Genomic DNA, 10462 nt, shown 5'->3' on the forward strand with positions numbered 1-10462 from the left:
ATTCTCCTTCAAGCTCAATATGTTATACATCACCTCACAAAACCTTCTAAGTTCATACTTCAGTTGATGCACAGGCATATTGATCAAAGAACCAGACTCCAGATGAGAAACAAGCTTGTGAGGTGAGATCACCGCTCTTGGCTCAACAGTGTTTAATGTTGTTCTATCTCTCAGTCTATCAAATCATGAGGGAACAAAACTGAATGGTTCACCCAGAGTAATGTCATAACAAATCAGTTCCAGCTGCTACGTTTACACAGGAAATAGAGTCATGGTGGCCTTAGGTTATCCAGGTAATTTTTCATCATAAAACATTGGGGTTAATCAGGTTAATCAGAATACATAAATAAAAACTAAATAAAACAAGTAGATTTGTTCACCTGCTCCATTCCAAACCAGTGAGCTGCCTACAGAGGCAACATTTTTAAGGGATTATGAACACATTCAAAAGGGTAGTCATCTTATTTATAATTTAGCCAATTTGAAATTATGAGTCAGGATCACATCTACAGTATCTCCTTGTTAATCATACGTCACGCGTCACAGTTTCCGGGTCCAATCAGATGCCAAAAGCAAACAACAAACTGTATAAATATAACGGTGTTCTGCAATATTATTGAAAAATCATGATCCTGTAACCTTTATATCCATATGTCAGATGGACATATAGCCTAGTGATTAATCTTTCATGAATTGCTAAAATATTGGTGCCCGGGATGCTGTGAGGCCGGAGACTGTAATGCACACTGTGAGTTTTTAAAAGCTTATAGCATACATGTGTGATATGAAAAAATAGTGATCATAAACAGCTGTTGAGTATTCTCAGCTGAAGCAGTAGAAAAGAAAAAGTATTTATTACATCATGACTTTACAATGTGTAGAAGGCAATGCCAGAATGCATTGCGATATCAGAGAAAAAATCAATTTAAGATGGCGATATTTTGTTAGACTGAAAAGTGTAGTATAAATAAATAAAATAGTTTAATATACCACGGGTCTTTGGTGGCCTGCAGGGACATCATTCACTACCCTCGTCCTCATAAGTTTTTTAAAGTTAGACATAGCATAAACAATATAACAAGAATAAAATATCAAAATTATAAAAGCATGCCTGTTTTCCCATTCACTTTTTGTAAAAATTCTATGGGGTCGCTAACGACCTGAGGTGTGTAACAGTGTAAGTATATTTTTTTCTGCACAACAATAATTTAATATTTGATGACTGAATAAATGGACCTATAAATTCACCTTTATTCCACTAGGTGGCAATGTTTGATAGACAATGATGACATGACGTTTCACTCATAGTCGCTGCAGGCAGAAAACAAAAGAATAGGAAGTATCATTAGCAAAACGCAATCAAATATTAGTGTAACTGTCACTTAATGGTGGATCTGGTGAAGAAGCTGTCAGCAATCAAAATATTTTTTTTGATGATGTTGAAAATTATATTTTTGAGAATATGTTTGAGATCGCGAATATGAGCCAGATGCTGAATGTACTGTGAAATGAGCTCTGACTGTAATGTGCTGGAGAAAGCAGGCGAAGGCGAGGATCTATCTGCAGGGTTTTAATGAAATAACACATAGAACAAATAATAAAGAACTCCAGGGATAAAGAAACAAAACCACGAGAATGACCGAACTAGAAGCAACCATACATGTACAGCAACAGATAAAGTAACAAGTGAAACACAAGGGCTATAAATACACAGGGGCAAACAAGCTTAACTAGGAAATGAGGAAACAAGATACACCTGGGGAGACTAATCAACATGAAAAACTACATAGGACTACAAGACTTAGCACAAGACAGGAAATGACAAAAGTACACACAAAACAAGTGGAACACAAGACAGGAATCACGACACTGAGGAGGACAGTGAAGATGGTATAAAACATCTGCTCAAACTGAACCCTCTCAAGCTCCAAATGTAACAAAATGTGCTTTATTTTAGTTGTTACTTTAATATCAGGAGAGTTGTATATTATCGAGACAGGTAGAGATCCATCCGTGTTAGATATAGATCCGGGTAGCTAAAGATAAGAATATGTAATAATGATTGGCGAAACATTCATACATTTAAGAGTTAATGTATTGTGTTTCTTGTGTTAAAGATTTCCCCATGCAGACTTTGCACTGGCTCAAGTTGGTCACACAGATTCGCTGCACTGACCAACAGAAAGCTGCTTGATTTTAAAGTGAGTTTGTGTGTCACACACTACTGATTATAGACAATGGACCTTTTCTGCCTTCTAAATTTGGCTGAAATTCTGCTAATGTAACCGCACCTTGTGAATTCAATTCTCTATGTAGGTAGAAGGCAGCTTATAGCTTTTTAAAAATAACCATTTAGAAACAATAAAACATTTAGACAACACATTAGGTACCTGCCTTTACTTATATCACATCCTCCTTTGTTATGCTAGAGTTAGTCCATCAACGCCGCTTTTACGCACTACCTTCAGTACACATTTCTGCTTGAATGAGAGACAGGTGCTATTCGGGGTTTAGTCTTATCGGCCTCAGATAAAGAGAGTGAAAAACACAGTGCTCAACACTCAATCAACATCAGACTGAACTAGCTCAATGCTGCCATGGCCAGACAACATAATAACAGTCTTTCGTTGTCGGTTCAGAAATTTCATTGAACAGTCCATGAAAAGCTGCAGTGAAGAAACGTGTTTGCCAGAAGTTAATAAGTACTGGCTTCACAGATTGTTCTGACTTTATGCTGTGTCCAAGCCACTTTTTTTTTTTTTTTCTTTTTTTGTTATGTCTGTAGTTGACTGGACAGTTTTGTTCCAAAAGTAGTTTTAGAATAAGGTTGTAATTTAATAAGAAACTGTGATGTTTTTCTTACACTTATCAGATGTTAATGCCATATTGTGTGATCACACACAAATACACAAAGATCAGCAAGGACGTGATTATGTTCTTATGAGTAATGTAAAAGCACCCATGCCCCTTTGCTTTTATGAAAACAGAAACTATGAATAGTACATGTCAGGAATAGTAGAAAAAAACTGCTCAAAACCAATATTCTTCATTGTTCAAAACCAATATGACAGACTTTCTTCCATTCTTTTTTTTTTTCTTTTTTAAGAATATCTTGGCCAGTCTTTTAACATAATGAAAATAAATGAGGGCTGGAACTGTCAAGCTCCACAATAACATATAAACACCATAAAAAGTCAAATTCATACCATAGCTTTGTGGGAGAACAGACAGCAGTTTAAGAGCTGTTCATGAGAGAAAACAATACACATGTTCTGAGTTAAATCTTTTGAATCAGTTCACTGAATCTGATTCTTTCTAGAATCTAATCCACTTCTCGAGTGATTCACTAACTCAATGATCAAAGTTAACAGCACATTGGAGTGGAAGATTATGAGTGAATAATGACAGTTTTTTTTTCAGTGCACTATTCCTTTAAGACAGACACATCTTCAGCATACAACTGATTAAAAAAGGACATCCCATCTAAGCGTTTTCGAGTCTAAAGTTCAGCTTTTGGTTATCTGTTGTATTTCAAAGACTGATGACGTAACTCAAGACAGATGATAAATGTATATTGTAAAACAGGTGCCATTACTATATCGTTCCCAGGACTGGGACGTTTATGGCCATTTACAACCCTGTTTCTGAATGGAAAATGGCTTGTAAAATGAACGGTGACAGGAAGGTGACCTCTATTTATTTAAATTTTCTTTAAAATATTGAATTGATATTGATTTAAAGATTTTTTCAGAGTGAAATTCTGTCAAACTGTTAATGTAAGTTGTTTAATACTGTTGACGTGAATGGATTGTGTACTGATATACTTTTCCAGTAAGCATATCATCAGCTGATTCATGACACACTTAAATAATGACAAACAAACAAACTCCTTTGTCCCCCAACTGTCTAAGAGAGTGAGAAAGTGTTTGACCCATGCGAGGGAGCATGTGCGAGGAATTAATGTGGCCGTGTCTGTTAGCGGGAACATAAATAAACGTGGAGCTACGTGCCAAGCAGCACAGAAAGAGGTGAATATTTGGCCAGATGGCGTTCAAGGGCCCATTGCTCCTTTCAGCAGAGACCTGGACTGTTTATGTGTGTGTGTATGTGTTTGAAACCCACGCATGCTATCCGCTTTGTGTACTGTAAGACCAAAGAGATTGTTCCCTTAAATCAGAACATCTTCAGCACGCTTCAAAGCGCTGAGAAAGAATGAGGTTACGACAGGTTCAGTCTTCATCACTGCTTGATGCTGATTAGGCCTGTTGACAGAGTGAACTTCAACCTCAGCGTTACGAAATCATGTGATTTGAAAGTCCACAGTGTGTTTCTCCACACCACATTGTCTCATCAACACACTGCACACTGTATATGAGGGAGAGTAAAATTTGATTTAAATGTCTGTGATTAATGTTTTCTCCGAACGAGCATCTGTTTTTCAGTGAAATCAAGACTGACAAGATAATGGAATTGTTTTTCAACAACGAGGCAGTCCATTTGATGAATCAGTCCATTTCTACAGGTTAGAGGTGTGGATTCATTTATTGGTTTGAAATGATCAGAGGCTCTCTGTTATGCAGCATGTATTTTAGTGCATCATCTTTCAGGCCCCCCTGGCACTCCCTCCATTTCATAGTAATGTGGTCCTTTCAGGGCACATCTGCGTTATTAGCAGAGTGAATTGAAATGGCAGCAAATGCATCAGATAGTGAATGATTCGAGGCGGGAATGACCCCCTTTTATACTCGTCCTGAATTTTCTGTAGGAGATACATTAGAGTGACAACAATCACAAAGTTAGTTTTAGGTAGTAAGTCATATGACGCTCATAAAGTAAAGTTTTCAAATTTGTAAACAGAAGTGCTGAAAAGCCATTAATTTTAGTTTATCTGGTTTTGGTTGAGGAGGTTTTAAACTTCTTGTGCATCACGTAACTGTCAACGATAATAAATTCAGTCTAAATTCAATCTATTACAGTTATTATAGTATAATTACATATAGGATGTTATAGTATATTATAGTATATATATATATACTATAAATCATGTTATGAATGGCGTATTTAAATATGTAAATAAGTATCCAAGATTCTTATATTCTTTGAGTTTTCCGCGTACAGACGACACCATTGTCAAAACGACCCCCATTCACACGGATCCACGAAAACGATTTTAAAATGCTGTATTCTGCAGCCAAGCCATTAGATGGCGATAAAACGCTATAGACTGAACACGTAATACACACGTGCATGACGTCATCGTCTTTAGAGATTCGCGTTTTTTTGTTGTTTACACATACCGTTTTCAAAAACTTGCACCCATTTTTAAAAGTTAGCGTTTTCAGGCACCCAAAAATGAATGGCCAAATGCATGAAAAGTTTTCGTTTTTAGTTGAAAACGGTGTCGTGTAAACAGCCCCTGTTGTGTTGCATGTATTTCAGTCTCTCATATAGGCCTACATCTTTTCCACTCGGTACTGCCCATCTTTAACACTCAATGTATTCTTCAAGCTTGTGTATGTCCTAATTTAATCCAGTTATATAAAAAGAGCATTGCAGCTACTGTACATGTCACATGTCCCATATGGAACAGGACACATGGAGCACTGGATTCTTGACCCACAGTGGAGGTCTATGGGGGATCTGCAGTATAATCAAGCTTTGGCTGTGGGAGAGGGGCTGGGAAAGCTCTCTGGGCGGAAAGAGGAACATCAGGCTGGAACATGCTCAATTACAACGTGAAACCCGTGGATGACGCCAGCAGCACTACTATCATCCTGTAAATGTCAAAAAGACATGCATAGCCTCAGGTCATCGGCCAGAGTATTGTAAGTAATCAAGGTTACGGTAAAGATGTGTCATGGATCACGTAAAAACGTGAGATTGGTGTGCATGAGTGCATCCTATCAAGACACCAGAGGAGGAAGTCTCATTACCTAAAAGACTGGCCAATTCAGGTGCTGGTGGCTAAGCTTTCTGGGACAAAACAGAGAAAGTGTGAACATGAACAAAGATTTGACATAGGGCAATAAACAAACAAACACAGCTAATTTAGGCTAACAGAGAGAGAGAACTTCGAGTTATTAAACTTGTCATGACTTAAACAGCTAGAGTTTGTTTCTGCACCATTAACATTCAAGTAAATAGAGGAGAACCACAAACATAGACAGTTTGACAACATTGCAGTGTTTTAGCAATAAGGGCACCATCCCAAGAAATGTTGATATATTGTGGAAACTGTCATTACATCACTGTAAAAAAGTGTTTGTCATTGTTTAGAGAGTTTAAACCCAATTTTCTTCATCAGTGACTCCATTTAAAGTGGTTTAAAAAGTGAAACGAACCAATTAATTGCTACTTAAAGGCCCACTGAAGTTCCTTGAAACACGCAGCGTTTTTCGATGTGGTAAAGTGATTTCCACTGAAACAGGAAGACAGGGTAGGACATATCGAGCACCCCCTCCCCTTTTTTAAAATGGCAAATAGCGTTTCACTTATATCACAGCTTGGCCAGAGCCTCTGAGGTCGGCAAAGCCGCATTTGACAGCTTGTGACAGCCACAGTCTAATTGGGTGATTCCCAATTATTATAAGATCCCCCTTTAGATTTAATATGAAACTCAGTGTAGTTTGAAAAATATATAGTTTGTGTAGATGTGTCGTTTTGAAATTTACTGTATGTTGGTGCATGCATGGCACTGGTGTTATCTCTTACACTTGTCACTGCTGTTTCTTGTCGAGTCTGTTTAAACGTTTCTCCCCCTAATCCCCCCCATTTCACTATAATATCTGAGTAGAGTTCAAATGGGTCCAATATGTTTTGTGACCTGCACCAACTCACTCATATGATCTGCTCTGTGCTATCGTGTTTTGGATCGGAGCTGATTGTGTGCACGCAGTGGCGGTTCGCATGACATTAACGCAAAACAGACTTCATTCGCCCCAATGGAAAGCATATTTGCACAGTCTGAATGGTTTCCTATCTATCCCCTATTGTGCGCTTTATGTGCCATTCACCATAAAATAGTAAATGTGTGAACAAGTGACCAATTTAAGACACATATTGAGCATGTAGGGGTTGGGACGCTTCAGATTCTAGAGAGCATTTGATTAAACAGAAAATCTGATGAGAAGCTGAAGTGCAGGGTGATGTCATCAAAATCGTTGAATCATATTGGCGAAAGTGACTATAAGTTTTAAATGCTTATATCTTCTAAATGCGAATTCTGTCATTGTTTTGGAGCAGTTTAGCTTACAACATTTAGACAGATAGATAGATAACATTTGGGCTAACATAGGCCTATTCATAAAAGCCAAAAGCAATTCAATTTTGATTTTATGGGGACCATTTATCCATGCACTTATAGGCTACTAGTTATGTGCAACAAACTTCTGTATTCAGTAAAACCGATTGCATTGTTTCTGGTTCAGTTCTTATGTACATGTTACGTTAAATATGGAGCTGTTTTCCTCAAGATGACTTTAAAGGAGATGAGAATAACTGATATCCATCACATGTGCAGGTTGACATACAAGTTTTTTCTTCTTCTCGCCAACATTCGGATATTAAAATCAAATAAAACGGCAACAATAAAAAATAACTAGTTAGGTGTGCTGATTAGCCTACCTCAAAAGTCCATAGCTATCGCTGACAGTTCATTCATACTGTTGTTAACACTTTCTCAGACAAGCAGATTCGATGAAACCATTATGGTTCGGTTGAGCCTTCAAAAATGCCCTTTCGAGATGTAAAATAAATTTAACAATAGAACAACAGTGACACTATGTGGCCAAACATGCAAACACAGCCTTTCCCTGCAGAAATTTGGTATAGAATGCATAACTCAAATACACCATTAAATCATGAAGACTGTTTAGACATTTGGCATTGGCAACAATAAACCATCTGGTTTATTAAGGTCAAGTTAATAAAGCATGTCATTGCCTTGGATACTTATCTGATCTAGTGAAACCAAGCTATCTACTAGTGACCAAAAGCAATGACAAGGTCAACAATGTCATTATTTGATGGTTGAATATGGTTTATTACAGAGGGAAATTAGCCTTGATATGGCAAACCATTAATGACTTAATGACAGATTAATGACTGTTTTTGTGGTGTTTGACATTCCTGTTAGGCTATAAAAACCTGTTCAACCACCTTTACCTTGAGCTTGACCTAGCTAATTAACAGAGAAGCCTTCAGCATGCATAGAAGTCCAGAAAGTTTAATAGCCCAACGGTGACCTCAAAAAACATTTTTTGGCATAAACTTGGTGACTGATCTAATTGATTACAATCTGACACATTACTGTAATGTAGGTTAAGAGGAACAACGAACAGCTTTCACCATTAGCCTTTTTCATGTCCCCCAATATGAATAAATAAATAAATATTTGTTAGTGTTCAGAGTTGGTGTCTATATGCAATACACTGTACTGTATAACTAGGTAATAAATAACTAAACATCTCAAATCTGGTTTTCATTGCTGACAATAGTGATAACAATACTGTCTGAAAAGTTAAAGTCAAACAATAGACTGTTATTTTTGTAATTTGCTTTTCCAGCTGCTTTCTTGCACTGCTCTGCCCCTCTGTGGTTTATTATCGTATTGGAGTAATGCTAGAAATGACTTAAAGGGATACTCCACTTTTTTCGGAAATATGCTCATTTTACAACTCCCCCAGAGTTAAACAGTTGAGTTTTACCGTTTTAGAATCCATTCAGCCGAACTCCGGGTCTGACGGTACCACTTTTAGCATAGCTTAGCATAGATCATTGATTCAGATGAGTCCAGTAGCATTTCTTTCAAAATGACCAAAGAGTTTCAATATTTTTCCTATTTAAAACTTGACTCTTTTGTAGTTAAACCGTGTACTAAGATCGACGGAAAATGAAAAGTTGCGATTTTCTAAGCCTATATGGCTAGGAACTACTCTCATTCCGGCGTAATAATCAAGGAACTGTGCGGCCGTACCATGGGTGCAGCAGGCGTAGTGATATGACGCAGCGCCTAAAAATAGTCCCCAGCTCGGTAACTTCTTCCAACGTGACCGGGACTAAGTTTGTCTAACCTATTAGACCTATTTTCAGGCGCTGCGTCATATCACTACGCCTGCTGCACCCATGTTACGGCCGCACAGTTCCTTGATTATTACGCTGGAATGAGAGTAGTTCCTAGCCATATAGGCTTAGAAAATCGCAACTTTTCATTTTCCGTCGATCTTAGTACACGGTTTAACTACAGAAGAGTCAAGTTTTAAATAGGAAAAATCTTGAAACTCTTTGGTCATTTTGAAAGAAATGCTACTGGACTCATCTGAATCAATGATCTATGCTAAGCTATGCTAAAAGTGGTACCGTCAGACCCGGATTTCGGCTGAATGGATTCTAAAACGGTAAAACTCATCTGTTTAACTCTGGGGGAGTTGTAAAATGAGCATATTTCCGAAAAAAGTGGAGTATCCCTTTAAAGGTGCTGTATGTAGGATCCAGCGGCCTCTAGCGGTGATGTTTCAGATTGCAACAACAGTGCTCGTGCGCGTGCTCAAACTCAAGAGCGCGAACTCACTACCGGCGGCCACACTTTTCAACACAACGGAGAAAGCATCACACAACATGCTGGAAACTCATGTAAACTCCCACTGCAACATTACCATAATAGGATGTGGTGTTATCTAGCATTATTTTACTAACTATTTGTGTATCTTTCACAATCAGCAATGTCAATATAAGGTCAATGAATGAAAACGAAAACGGTTAGTCAACTAGACTGGACAATTTCAGTGTAACAATAAGACAGTAAGTAATATTACTGTACTGAACATGTCTGGAAATGTGTATTATAAACAATATGATAGTAGTGGGATGAGTGACGTTAGACAGTAGATCTAGAACATAAAATAAAAGTTACATCCTAAAGCACCTGCTTTTTGTTATCATGGAACAGTCTTTTGTATTCATTTCATGTCTTATGTATGTTATATTTTACCTTGCTATTTCAAAACGGAGGTCTCTCCACAATTCAAACGCTCTGCCGATGTTGATCCGTGTTTTCGTCCTGAGTCGATCCGATTGACGTTTGGCCTGACGAGCTTCAGCAGATATATATATATATATATATATATATATATATATATATATATATATATATATATATATATATATATATATATATTTTTTTTTTTTTTTTTTTTTTTTTTTTTTTGGAGTTTGTGTTGGAGTCTGTGTTGTGCTGGAGGCAGGTCGTTTTTTGGTGTTATCAGACTCCATGTCGTTAGCTGCAGTGCAGTTGCAATAGACTGTAGGCTCGGGAGCGCGCTTGCACGTCACATCTGGTGGATTTCGCAGAAAATCCGACCCGGAGACTTCACATAAAAATAGGAATACTGGCCTTCAGAGGTAATAGCAAAACACGAAAAGTGGATCAATGTAATGTGTGATTACAACCCCTTCACAGACGGGC

The 10462-nt window shown here is 37.6% G+C and overlaps 1 protein-coding gene across 1 annotated transcript in view; it reads right to left on the reverse strand.

Annotated features, from left to right (window-relative positions):
- rgs4 (regulator of G protein signaling 4) overlaps positions 1–8986 on the reverse strand; it is a 17912-nt gene extending 8926 nt beyond the window's left edge. Inside the window, exon 1 of the mRNA XM_081380574.1 lies at positions 8706–8986. The gene's annotated coding sequence lies outside the window, so the exon portion shown is untranslated. The remainder of the gene's footprint in view (positions 1–8705) is intronic.
- Positions 8987–10462: the final 1476 nt, after the last annotated feature.

This window comes from Scardinius erythrophthalmus (genome assembly GCF_964197995.2).
Source record: "Scardinius erythrophthalmus genome assembly, chromosome: 12".
NCBI classification, from domain to species: domain Eukaryota; kingdom Metazoa; phylum Chordata; class Actinopteri; order Cypriniformes; family Leuciscidae; genus Scardinius; species Scardinius erythrophthalmus.